This window comes from Podarcis tiliguerta (genome assembly GCF_965153285.1).
Source record: "Podarcis tiliguerta genome assembly, chromosome: 7".
Lineage (NCBI taxonomy): Eukaryota > Metazoa > Chordata > Lepidosauria > Squamata > Lacertidae > Podarcis > Podarcis tiliguerta.
In genome coordinates, this window is record NC_139540.1 from 51,258,196 (window position 1) to 51,272,098 (window position 13,903).

General features: G+C 39.1%; 1 protein-coding gene across 2 annotated transcripts in view; it reads left to right on the forward strand.

Moving 5' to 3' along the window:
• Positions 1-678: 678 nt before the first annotated feature.
• Positions 679-13,903, forward strand: part of CCDC102B (coiled-coil domain containing 102B) — a 75,704-nt gene continuing 62,479 nt past the window's right edge. Inside the window, exon 1 of one of the 2 annotated variants that reach the window (XM_083450171.1) lies at positions 679-1,000. The gene's annotated coding sequence lies outside the window, so the exon portion shown is untranslated. The remainder of the gene's footprint in view (positions 1,001-13,903) is intronic. The other variant, XM_083450170.1, reaches the window with a different exon arrangement.

The window sequence follows — 13,903 nt, forward strand, 5'->3', positions numbered from 1 at the left end:
ACATGGAATCCTTTGCTGAGACAAAGAAGTCTACAAATAAAGCAGTTATATGTGTACTTTTGGGACGCGAGTGGCGCTGTGGGTAAAACCTCAGTGCCTAGGAATTGCCAATCGTATGGTTGGCGGTTCGAATCCCCGCGGCGGGGTGAGCTCCCGTCTTTTGGTCCCAGCTCCTGCCCACCTAGCAGTTCGAAAGCACCCCTAAGTGCAAGTAGATAAATAGGTACCGCTTTATAGCGGGAAGGTAAACGGCTTTCTGTGTGCTGCGCTGGTGCTGGCTCGCCAGAGCAGCTTCGTCATGCTGGCCACATGACCCGGAAGTGTCTCTGGACAGCGCTGGCTCCCGGCCTCTTAAGTGAGATGAGCGCACAACCCTAGAGTCGGACATAACTGGCCCGTACGGGCAGGGTTACCTTTACTTTTACTTTTTATGTGTATTTTTTGTGGACAGATGACAGGGACCTCAAGCATACATGTCTACTGTGTGTTCTGAGATATTTACAAATGCTATTTTCTGCTTCACAAAATACGTTAGTGTTTTGGTTTGCAAATAAGCACAGTACAGTGCAAATCTACCTTGAGTGTGGTATGAGGATATGTAAAACGTAGGCATTTATTTAAAGTAACACAAAGGAGAGTGTATAACTGCCCCCCTCCCATTTGAGATTTATTCTCTGTAAAATGATAGGGATATGATACGTTGCACAAGTGAGGGCAGGGAGATGTTATTAAAGCTTAGTGGTAGACAAGGGCAACCAGAAAAATGTTTTATATTGGCTTAATGCCGCTGTATTAAAAGAAATGTGTTGTGGTATTAGTTTTGATAAAGCCTGGCCAATAGGAATTTCTTTTCCATTTAGTGTGGAGTGGCTTTAATGCTGGAAATAAGCCTGTTGGCCGGCCCCCAGAGCTGTGCAGATGAGAAAAAGATGCAGGAAATTCTCTTGTTTACTCATGTCTGTAACACTGAGAAGCAAGAACAGCTCCTCAAACCCACAGGGTAAGGGGTGTTTGTCTCTTTATATCTCATTTTAAAAAACTGATGTTGTCACTTGTTTGTGACAGAAATGAAGAGAAGATAGGAGAGTGGTGCAAGTGAGGGAGAAGATTTTGAATGTATTATTAAACTGGACTTAACTACATTTTATCTCTCATTTGTTTCAGCTGTCTTGGTAATAACTTTTATGGCATTATATGCAATTATTTTTAATGTTTAAAATTTGAAGCATGCTCAATTACTCTCCGTGTTTATTTAATGTGCCTGGCAAAATATTCATCCCTTTTATGTTTTAGGTATTAAGTACTTAATGTTTATGCTCATTTCTAAAGTTTAGTATTTTGTGCCTTTTTTTAAAGCAACAGCAACCTAGAATGCTATAAATGTATATATAACAAAATATGTCACACAGTTCTTTTTTCCCTCCATTAAGTAGAAAAAAGTGTTAGCATCTAGGATAGCTTGTGATATTCAATGAATATTGCTCATATTTTGATCTCTTTGGACTCTGGCACTTTGTTAGGACACCGCGTAGGCAGGGTGCTTTTAGCTTAAAATGTGCAGCATGCAATTCTAAAAATACTGATGGTCTTTTGAAAAATTACTATAGGCAGACTGTTTCTCTGTTTTTTAAAATTGTTTCCTGTTTAAAAAGGCTGGTTTCAGCAATTCAAAACAACAACAACAAACAAAACAAAACAACACCCTCACTTGACTGTGAGTAGAAAGGGTAGCTGTTTGCTTTTGGATCTTTGAGAATAAGCTGTTGACACCAGTAGGCAAATGATAGCTAGCAAAAGTTACCATTGATGCCTCATAATAGAAATTTGGTTTACCTTGATATAGTAGGGCAGAACTACAAAGGCTGTTTCCTGAAAGTTTCAAATGTCCCTGCTGATGTAGTGCAACACAATTAAATTGATGCAATAACATGAACAGAGCTATCGCCCCAAACTGAATGAGAATACATCTGTTGGTGGCATCAGCAAAAATATGACCAGGAAATTCCTTCAGTGACACTCTCCCACAATATGTTCCATATTATCCATAAACCATTTGGGCCATATTGCAAGTTCTTTCAGATTTTCAGAGGCAGCCGTACTCTTTCCTCAAATCCTAGGTTGATAGATAATCTGTCATTTACATGCTTGTTGGGAAAATGCAGTGCTCAAATAACCCTGTCTCATAAATCCTGAACCCCCTCACTTGGGGAGAAGGGCAGGGGGAGAGCAGCAGCCCAGTTTCAAAGATCTTACATTGCTTTTTAGGTTTTGCAAGCTTCCAGGAAAGAGGAGTTTCGCAATATTCTGGAACAGCTGTAGAGAACATGTCTCACATTCTCAGATTTAGTAAATGGATGCCATTATCATGTCCTTGGAGAAGAGTAAAAGCCCCCATGGTTGTCAAGTGATGATGAAATCTTTTTGATATGTTGCAAATAAATAAATATTTATAGGGGAAGATCAGATCCATAGCTTATGCCAAGACAAATATTGGAAGGCACTGCTGGGTCTGGAACGCAGCTGCACTGCCTTCCTAGCAGATTACTATTTCGATAGGAGGATTTGACTGATTATTCAGTGCGTACAGTGTGCTGTACAACCATATTAAGGGGGAAAAAACAACATAGTGGAAATGGATGCATATGGGGTCCCCCCATAAGATGATGGCCATAACTTGTTCTAGAAGTTTCAGGGCACTTGATACCAGATCACTGCTGCAGAGTTATTTTGTCTGCAGATGATACTGTAGTACACTAATGTGCTGTTTTCCTTGGAAGATGGATTGGGACAGGTGTTCACTGGTTGCTCATTTTTTTATTTTAAATTGGTTGCCTTTCCCCCATACCATCTTGTGTTGGAGGGGGGCCTGGTAGGAAATTTAGTCCAAGCTGATTCTTGATGCAGAAAACTCTAAGCAAAACGGCCCCAGCAAATGGCGCTCCAGCCTGTGATCTCCAGTAAGGATCCCAGATCATCAGTGTGTGTGGGCCAAATAACTGGGTGATTTGGGTGGGATCTTCTCTCCCCTTTTGAGTTGAAGCCAGATGTCACTACCCACCTTGTGTCAGATCAGGGCTCCCACAAGAGGTCTCTTTTGCTTTGTTTCTCTGACCTTTTCCATGTCTATGATTTTTTCTATCTGATGGTACTCCAGCTCCCTGAGTTTTGCAAGAAGTGAACTTTCTTGTCTGTGAAGCATTGAAGAGTTCTGGATTTTTATTTTCTTAAAGCACAGAAGCAGGTTTGTTTTGTTTTTTTAAAAAAGAGTTAGAAGCTTCATTTGAGGTATTTTTGTTTTGTTTTTTAAAGAAAAATCTATGTTGCTCTGCTTTAACCAAACAAACCTAGAGCTCTTCAGAACTCTGCAGGGAACACTTTTGACAGCCTCATGTTGTAAGGCATATCAGCAGACACACACAAGCACCAGAAAATCAGAACTGGCTGGTGGAACGGTAACTCAGAAATTCAGTTGCATATACACCCTGCACTTCTAGTATCACAAACAACAGAAATGGCTTAGCACTAAAAATACTGAAGACGGATTTCCAGGGTGTGAAAAGGAAATTTATCCTGTATTGTATACATATCAAAATAATGAAATAACGCCTCTTTTCATATATGAAGCCCAAGCAGTTGTGTTTCACACATCTGTTTTACCCAACACTTTTGATTTACTGCCAGGACTATTTCATCTCACTGTAGCTGTAAGCATATGTCTCAGTACATTTCCCTTTTCAGGTAGAGCATATGATTTAAAATGCAGTACTGCTGCTAGTTACTTAACAGAATGTCACTTCTTCATGGAATCACTTTCCCTTAACGCATCAAATTATTTACTGTTGATGAACCTGCCTTCTGCTAATCAGACTTGACACTATGTTGAACGATGTATTTGAAAGGAAGGAAAACTCACTGCATTTATATTTGAGTTGGAGGTTGGAAAAAGTCTTCTTTGTAGGGAAAAAAGCCGTGTGGAGGAAAATGGTGTATGTTAGTGTCCAAGTTCAGTCTGGTTTTGATCTGTGGAAGAGTTCGTTGTAATTGGAGAAGGTGCGAGGAACAGTACAACTACTTCCGATATCTGATTTGGACTGACCTCTTATACAACTGTAGCCCAGCATACAGGCCTGGTTTTTGTAGGGCAGTTTTTCTCTTGCTTTACCTTTGTTTAACCTTTAATCATTGCCAGTGAAGTAAGAGAACAGTTATTTCTGAAATCTTTTGCTCAGCTGGCCTGTGATGAAAATGTATTTTTGCTATGTAGTGCCAACAAAATGGCATTATCGTTACATATGCTTGGAATGGGTCACTTGGAAAAGTATAATGGGGGAAAGCAGATGTGAGTTTCAGACTAATATTTCCCCACAGTGAATATGAGATGCTAAACAAACAAACAAACAAACAAAAATGGTATCTTGATCCGGTAATATAGAATAGGACCCAAAACAGTCATGAAATCTGGTTCCATATTTTGGGGAAATTTTCATTGGATTCAGTGGACTCTTTCCCTAAATAAGTGTTCATAGGACTGCAGTTTTAGTTCCATAAACTTTTCCTACAACTCTGCTTAGAACTTGGGTTGGATAGAAAGTGAAGCTTGAAGAGTTAGTTAGCTTAGTTTTTCTCTGAGTAAACCCATTGAAATGGATACCTTTAGGTTCATTAATTCCAATGAGTCTGCTCTATATTAAACCTTAGTTTCTTTGCATACAAGTCGTTGTCCCAAGAGGAGAGGGAATAACTCTAAGCAAGTGATATCTAGCTTGGGGCCTCATTTCACAAACCTAATGATATGCAGATTGATTCTATATTAGATTTGTAATAGATTGAGAATTTTCAAGTCCTAGTGGCTTTCCAGATGTTCCTTTTAATGCTTACAGGTTTCCAATTTCAGATAATATCAGAATTAGTTTAATTCAATAACAAGTTGCTGGATGAACACGAGCCATTTACCTCCTGCCAGCTGTATATTCTCTCTAATTCACTTATAGTTGCCTCCCCCTGAAAAAATATATATTTTTCCCCTTTACTTTCTTGCCCTAAAATAAAAATAAAAATTTCGAAAGCAGCTTGTGCATAATACATTCAGATATAGATGCTATTGCATTCATATTTCAGAAAATTTCTGGACACTACCTGTTTTCAGAAGGATTCTGTCATGCAAATGTTTCCTTTTGAGAGTGAACTTTAGCAATTTTTTCTATTATACTTCCTTCAAAGACCTCAAAGTGGCTTACAGGTGACTCCCAGGTGGTCTTTCATTGAGGCATCTGAAATGGTGAGACCAGCTTCAGCATGAGAACTGTGTCACGTACCTTCAAATCCCTTTATCTAATGCCCTACCACAAAGGGGCTGGACCTTTTGCAGCCTGGGGGCCACTTTCTCTCTCTCATGGAACCCTCTGGGAGGTCATATGCTAGCGGTGGGCTGGGCAAGGACCAAAAGTAGATGGATCAGTAGGTGTGGCATTTGTACAGCCGGCCATATTCCAGCCGTGTAAAAGTCAGAGGTTCCTCCACCTACAGGCACATATTTCTCCATTGAGGAAAGCAAGAGGTATGATCACAGTTCAAGGACACAATCCAGTCAAGCAAAAACACTTGTGATAGCAGAACAGGGCTGCTAAGAGGAGAGTTGTGGATAGGGGGTGTCGTCTAAGGAGGTCACCTGGTCCAATGAGAGAGAGTCCTGAGGGCCAGATACAGTGGTCTGGAGGGCTACTTTTGGCCCCAGGCCTGAGTTTCCCTATTGAGCCATAATAAAGCCTATGTTCATGTAAATGTGATAAACACTTGTTCTTTTGTCAGTATACATCTGTCTGCAACTTTTACTTCCCTGCACTGAATGTTAGTTTCTAAGCTACTCAGGTCAGGGGCCTTTTCTTTAATACTTTGTAAAGTGTCGCCAAGCTTGATGATTTATTTAGCACAGAGAAGGGTTCAATACCAAACCCGCTGATGAGGAATTAATCCTCATTGTTCAAAATGGAACTTCCCTTTCTGAGAAAAGATTGCACTGTAAATCTAATTAAGAACAGTCTTTTGTTTTTAGAATAAATTAGATTTTATTGTGCTATGATGCTCTGTTTTACAACACACACACCCTGATTACATACCATGCCTATCTAAACATGTGTTATTAAGTTAAATGGGAAGGGAGACAGCTCTCCAAACAGGAGAATTAGCTGGGCTTCTTCCTCCCAGTACTTTTTACCTTTCCTTTACTTATATTATGGAAACAGCAGCAAGAAGGGTTTTCTTCCCTCATCCCTTCTCTTTAGTCCTTCATCAAAGTTGTCATTGTTCACATAAATGAAGGAAAGATATGAATTTAATGGAAATAGATATACAAATAAATTAGTCATATTTGCATGATAATAAACTAGACATTTTAAACTACTTACAATCATATCCTAACAGGAAATGCATTTGATGGTTAAATTATGAAACAATTAGGAATATTTTGACTAGTACCTAATTTATTTAAGTCTCGTATTTGCAAGTAATTACAATATAAATATGGAAAGTGTCTTTATATATTGAATGTATTAAATCTCAGAAGTCTTCTCTATTACAGCTTCCAAGTCTTCTGGAAATAATTACAATTTTATGCCTGGTTTGAGAAGAAATATGAAGGATAGACAACAGACTTCAATCTAGTAGTTCATGACTAAGAAGACCTGAATAATGAAAATCTCTTTCCTCTTTGCAGAAGGCATTCTGTAGTCCATCTGGTTCTGCTGAAAGAATGCTAATATAATATTATTTCCATAGTTTCCAAACATGCTGGCAGTTCTGTTATTTTGTTGTATAGAATGTGAGAGCACAATACACCCTGGATTATTCACACCATAGTTCATTTGGGGAATGGTGCTCGACAGGAATCAGTTTGGAACCAGTGACCCAACATGAAATGGAGTATGTGGCTGTTGAACAGCTTGCAAGAAAGCTAGCTCTGTGATTTTTTAGCCAGTGGTAGAGAGACCACCAGTGATCTGTGCTGTATTTTCACATAGTCACTGTGCCCATAGCAGAAGAGCTGGGAGGATAGAGGGGAAAGGTAAAGCGTCAAAGATTTCTTTAACATTCCATCTCATATCACTAGGACTGTAAATTAAAAAGCAGTTGTCTCTCCAACTATACATGTGGCTGCAGTTAAAATGTCAAAGAAACCTCTTATTTGTTTGTTTGCTTATTAGTTTCATTTCTGAACTGCCCTTCATCCCATAAACATAATATACAGTAAAACCTAAAACCACCACTAGAACATTATACAGAGCAGAATTACTACAAGTAATTCAGTAATCACTCTAGTGTTTCGGTCTCTTCCATTCATGTCTATAGCTCATATATCTATATACAGTGGTACCTCGGGTTACAGACGCTTCAGGTTACAAACGCCTCAGGTTACAGACTCCGCTAACCCAGAAATAGCATCTCAGGTTAAGAACTTTGCTTCAGGATGAGAATAGAAATTGAATGGCGGCAGCGGGAGGCCACATTAGCTAAAGTGGTACCTCAGGTTAAGAACAGTTTCAGGTTAAGAACGGACCTCCAGAATGAATTAAGTTCTTAACCTGAGGTACCACTGTCTAACACATCACATCAAAATGTAGAAGTTGAATTTTAATTTTGAACTTTTCAAACATCTATCTGTGTGGTGACTTTAAGGCAAGAAAATGCCGTAGACTGCCAAAAATACGCTAGAATAGCTGGGAGACAATGCTAGAAAGCTGCATGACCCTGGCCTCATGGCCACAGCAGTCCAGTCCAGGTAAACAACTTCAACACTGTTTAACTGTTCCCCACCACACTATGGTTTAAGAACTACTGATCTAGCTTTCTGGAAGCATGGTGGACACAAAGACCATTTGGGGGGCAAGTGGATGATCCTGCTCAATAGCAATACACCTAGGATTGTATCCAACGAAGTTGTCCCATTAGTGCAGAAACTTCCTCCTCTTCCTGTGCCCCACCTTCAGCCCCCACCGAATTGAGATTTCCTGAATGACCGGGTTGGGGCTGGAACCAAACCTTGTCAACAATGTGTACCCCTAGTATTTTTTAATATACCTAATATGTGACTTTCTCACACAAAATGGACAGAACAGGCACAGCAGAAAGATATTTAAACAACATTTTGTAGGGGCACTTTGACCCCTAGCACCTTATATGTATATTTTCCCCCAGTCATACTAGTGGGGCAGAATTGATCCCAAAAGCCCTAATAGTTAACAACCCGCTATCTCTGAAATGCCCACAAGCAGGACATGTGAATGCAACAGTCTTCTCCCACTTGTATATTCCTTGGGTCTAAGGACGATCCCTTCCTGTCTTTGAGCACGAGGATTGGGCCCCTTTTGGGTCTGCATCACTTGAGAAGCTGGGACAAACCTTTCAAAAAATCAGAAGAAGTGTGCATGCACACAAAAGCTTATACCAGAACAAACGTAGTTGGTCTATAAGGTGCTACTGGACAATTTTTTTATTTTTTATTATTTTTATTTTGCAAAAAATGTAAGCATAAGATCAAACTAACAGTCCAATGGGAAAAGGATGGCCAGAAAGAATTTGATATGGGAAGACCACATGTTAAAGAGAATGTATGGCCACTACTGCATTTCATCCCTCGTATCTCCAGTGCCATTTAATTAAAATATGTGCTATGACAACATCATGCACAGCATTTTCTCACTTCCCACAAATGGAACCCAATGAAGCAGAGAAGCATAAGCAAATTCTGAATGCAGTAGCATCATACAATGCATTTTTTTATTGATGTAAATCTTACTAATGAAAAACTGCAGGACATCTCTGTTGGTGGTGGCCTACCCATTGCTCCATAAGCTGTACCTATACTTATGAACATCTTGAACCCACAGTGTTATGCACCCACTCTATATGCCTTTCACTTGATAATAAATCTGATTCTAGCCATTCTGTTCTTAATGGGGGCCATGCATGTATCTGATGCTTCTTCATAACATCCCAATTAACAAGGAGAGCTAGTTAGAAGTATTAAAAGGAGCAGCCAGGCAAACACACTGTGTGCCTCAAAAGCCACAGATGGCTGATAAATTGGAACAAATGAATATTGGTTCCTTCACTTCTTGAAACACCATTAATCACACAGCTGGGAATAATTTTCTTAGATGCAATTCTAGAATTAAGTTCAGTTGGTCAAGTCTAGCAGTTGACGTCAGGTCTAGAGGCTGACAAGCTAGAGCTTTATACTGAACACTGTTTTAATGGGTATGGTGATCTAGAATTTTTCAGTAAATGGATGCAGTAATTTAGTGCTGGGTAACAAACGTACATTCCCGATTGGACCTAACATTGAGCTCCCTCTTTTATGTTTTCATGTGCCCAGATGCAAGTGTGATGCTAAAAGTATCACAAGTTAGTAACAGGTTTTCTGGTTGTCTGGGCATGTGGCAAATTATTTCATGAACACAATTCACCATGTGCAATTCAAACCGGGCTGAATGGTTTGAAAACCATTCCCAAAATGTCTCATACTGGGGCCATTATACTGGGGCCTGGGTAGATATTAAGTTCATATATAAAACCTGTGCCTTTTGTCTTTATTTCACAAAGAGAAGGTAAGAGGTGGTATCACACAATCTCCTCATTTATCTTGTGCTGCAAGAGGAAGTCAGAATAAATGAAAAATATAAGTAAGTAGGTAATTAAATTCTCATGGCCTTTGGCTAGTCCAATAAACGGATTGATATATATTGAGAGAGAGAGATGTATAATATATATAGTTTTTGGATTTTATTAACTGTAATGGTTAGACAGTGTTCTCGAAGCTACAAACATGAATCTGACCAAACTGCGGGTGGCAGTGGAAGACAGGAGTGCCTGGCGTGCTCTGGTCTGTGGGGTCACGAAGAGTCGGACACGACTGAACGACTAAACAACAACTGTAAGCCACTTTGAGGCAGGATAATGGCAACCTATACATGCTATACTAATTGTAGTAATAAAAATACATCACCCCTTCATAGTTTGAAACAGTGTTAATCCTCTTTAAAATATTAGATTCTAAAAGCACTGGGAAATTGCCCCATTGTCTATGTGTATTTTTCTTTTTTAAAAAACACACACACAAAAACTGATTGTATGCTAATGGATTTCCATTTATTGCTCTTTACTGAAATGTAATTTTGTCCCATGCAGTGTAGGAACAATATCTCATCTGGCCAATTCTCCTATATCCTGCTCTCAAAATAAGGCAAATCAAAGGAGGTGGGTTGTATCCAACATTGGTCATACTCCAAGTAGCCCTATAGAAATTAATGGGCTATGACTAACTTAGGTCTTTTCATTTCAGTGGGCTTACTCAGAGTAGAAATTAGCTAAATACAGTCCAGTAATAGCACCACCAATGGATGATTGCAGGCAGTCCTTTGTCACAGGATGTGTCAAAGCCACTTTAAATCAAAGACCCATGTACATTCAACTTTTATCCTTGGTTACTGATTTAGCAGAGAGAGAGAAATGTATGAAATCACATTGTTGGTGGATGGGATTTATTGGCTTAACATCTGAGGAGATTAAGGAATGTAACTAATTGCTTCTGAAGTCAATTGTAATTTATTTTAAGTAAATTGTCTCCAGATTTGCCTTTCCTTGGTAGACAAGTCCTCTTTTTTAGGTGTTTTGCCAATAATGTGATCTCCCTGATAAACAGGCTGTCATGGAGTCACTGCATGCCAATCAACTGAATTTTTGCACATGCAAGTTCACTGCTTCAGAATTTCATCTGCAGAATGTGCTTAGAGAAGTTTTGCTGTCTGCAGACAATCCCTAGAGTGTAGATCCATCTGCTTATAATTGGTCTATAGCCCCAGGCTAACCAAATATCTAGTATCACCAATGGACTGTGTCAGCAGCCCTTCCAGGCTACAGTGCATGACGCATTTTCTTCAGTGCATTCTCTTAATTATCTCATGTGCCCATGTAGGGTAAGAGGCATGGGAAGAAGCATCATAGCAGTGCACGATGCCAGGGGGGAAATGTTTCCAGCTATGTAGAACTGAACCAGTGGGAAGCAATATCTCATCTGCTGTATGTTATTAAAAACAATTCCTAATGCAAAACATTTAATACAGTTCATCCATATGGCTTGGTTTTCCTACCAAATCTCTGCACAGAGAATTTCATTTTTCACCTGGTGGGTTCATTTTATAAATCATAATCCCTCCCTTCTAAACTATAATCCCTCCCTGAAAAGTCATCTGATCATAATTATGGTTTTTCCATATGTGCCTCCCCCCCACCCCTGTTTATCACACACAAAGCCCAGAAATGGTGCCGTGATGTATAAGATGTATTTATCAGAGACATAAAAAACTGAACCTGTCTTCTGTGGGATAACCAGCCTAATATAACCAACATGCTTAAGTCTAATTAATGCATGATGGGGTTAAGACCACAGAGTAAGCTGTTCTGCCAGGCTTAGCTCACCTTGGGAGGGACTAGGTAATCAAGCCTTCAGTCTACCCAAGAAGCTCAGACCATGACTCTTACAAGTCACTCTTGAGTTCCTACACCAATAATGCAGGAACTTTCAGAACTGTAACTAAGCCAGGTTTTGCTGGTTGTGCAACTTTTTCTGCATGCTGTATGGAAAACCCATGAATCCAACCTTTGGAAAGTTTGTAAGTAAACCATTTTTAACTTACCAAGTGTGTGGTCTTTTTCTATGCTAGGGGAAGAGAAGAGTTTTGGAACTCACAAGGACATATTTTAAAGGTCCAACAGCCTATATTTCTACACTTTGATGCATATTTTGTGACTTTGAATATCTGTCACCAAAGGGTACTTGCCCCAAACCTGGACCTTGGCCTCCAGGGAATTCTTCCTTTCTATATTATTATTATTATTATTATTATTATTATTATTATTATTATTATTATATTTTCCTTTAACTGGCATCTGAGGCATGTTCTTCTGAGTATACCACTGGGGTAAGGGCATGACGTGAAGGCACATGATGCAGCCATCTTGCTAAAGCTCAGCAGTGTCTGGTTTACTTGTGTTCTATGATGGCAGAAATATCGAGCAGAAATATATTAAGTAAATAAAAATCCAGCAATTTATAGCCCTTTGCCAACAAAGCAGGTGAAAACAGAAACCCATTGGGCATTCTCTACCTCTCAAAGTTTGTGATAAATTGCAACACTATTGGGGGTCTGTCTCCTCTTTTTTCCTTCTAGAAAAACTGCAAACCGCTCTGAAGCTCTTTTAAGAGTAAATGGAAGAGAGCAAGTGAGAAATTGATAATGGGAGGCTTTAGATAGATCTTTGTGATGCTAGTGCTAGAGGCGCCAATCTGCCTCCTGAGGACACATTTGTTTAGGTGAACATGCTCCTGAATTTGAACTTCTGATCTTACTGTTTTTGCTGTTTTTAAAGAGTTCTAATTGTTTTTAACTCACTTGTTTTATTTTGGATTTTAAGGAAGGTTGTTATGATGGTCTGATGGAATTGTCATTGTGTATTGTGTGATTGTTTTATAATTGATTTTATAGTTGTTACCTGCCTAGAAACCCTTTGGGGATATAAGGAGAGTATGAATTAAATAATAATAATGGTGTGCAGTTTTTCATTCTGCTGATAAAGGGCAGTTTAAATTGTGTGACATTTGACATTCACAACTGTCTTTTTGTTTGGTGATGGGCAGATGTAATTTGCAACTTCATCCTTATTCAAAATTGCGTGTCCTCTATATTTTGTGTACTTTAATATAATATATTCATGTTCTTGAGACTTTGGAGGGTTTTAGTCCCCCAATCTCAAGGCAACATTTCCAGGAAACAGGACCGACAAACTCAATGCTTTCTTAAGTCATCTGGGTGGTCTTCAGACTGTGAATGCTGTCAGCTGAACTCAGCTGCAGAATCTATCAAACTCAGTGGGAGAACCAAGCAGTGCTGGATGAGTTTTATCTATGTTCTGGATAAGGAATTGTATATATTTTCTTTTCTTTGGCTTTTGGTCTGATCTTATACACTTGGAAACTTTTTTAGGCTATAAAGTATAACGTGGACACTTTAAGTGGAAACATAAATATCTTTAGGTAGCCTACCACGTTGTCTCAGTAATTTATAAACTGAGAGTGGAGAGAAACTATAGACATGAAATATTCTGATGGCCTGTAGGTATATGGTGTGTAATACTAGATACATAAGGATGCATTCCTCTTAAAATGGCCATTTCTCCCCTCTCCATTCATTCTGAAATGACATGGTTCTAAGAAATAGTCCAAATAGTTGTTTGACCTTACAGCTGCCACACAGACCATGCCATGCTTGGCAATAGAGGGGTGGTAAAAAAAAAAAAAGTAACAATGGACACTTTTTAAAAATCTGTTTGTGTTTGAAACTTGACTCAGGAGGACAAATCACATTCTAATGGGTGATGAGAAGAGAAGGGCAGTTACAAGTCTGATTCCACATAATAGATTGTCTTATCAAATTAGGTTTGTTTAGACAAAAGGTAAATTAACTTTGGCTATATAAATTAACAAAGGAACTTTAAAGGAACACTCCAGCATGACATAGCTGAATTGCCACTTATCAAGCAGTTCAGTCCTATTCTTTTCAGCTCTGGATAGGGGCAATGGCTTTTTGCTCTTCTGCAGGCATGAATTTACTAAGCATTCATATGATATCACCAATTGCACTATCACCAATTCCTGATGGTGTGAAGGGCCACTGTGCTTATTATGCACCTGAATGGACAGACTAGCCCTTCTCAGAGTAGACCTGTTGAAGTGAATAGGCATAGCTAACAAGTGCATTCATTATGTGCATTCATTCTGAATTATTATTTGTTGTTGTTGTTACTTGCCTTTCAACCCAAGGTCCTAGCATTAAAAACAACCCTGAATGCA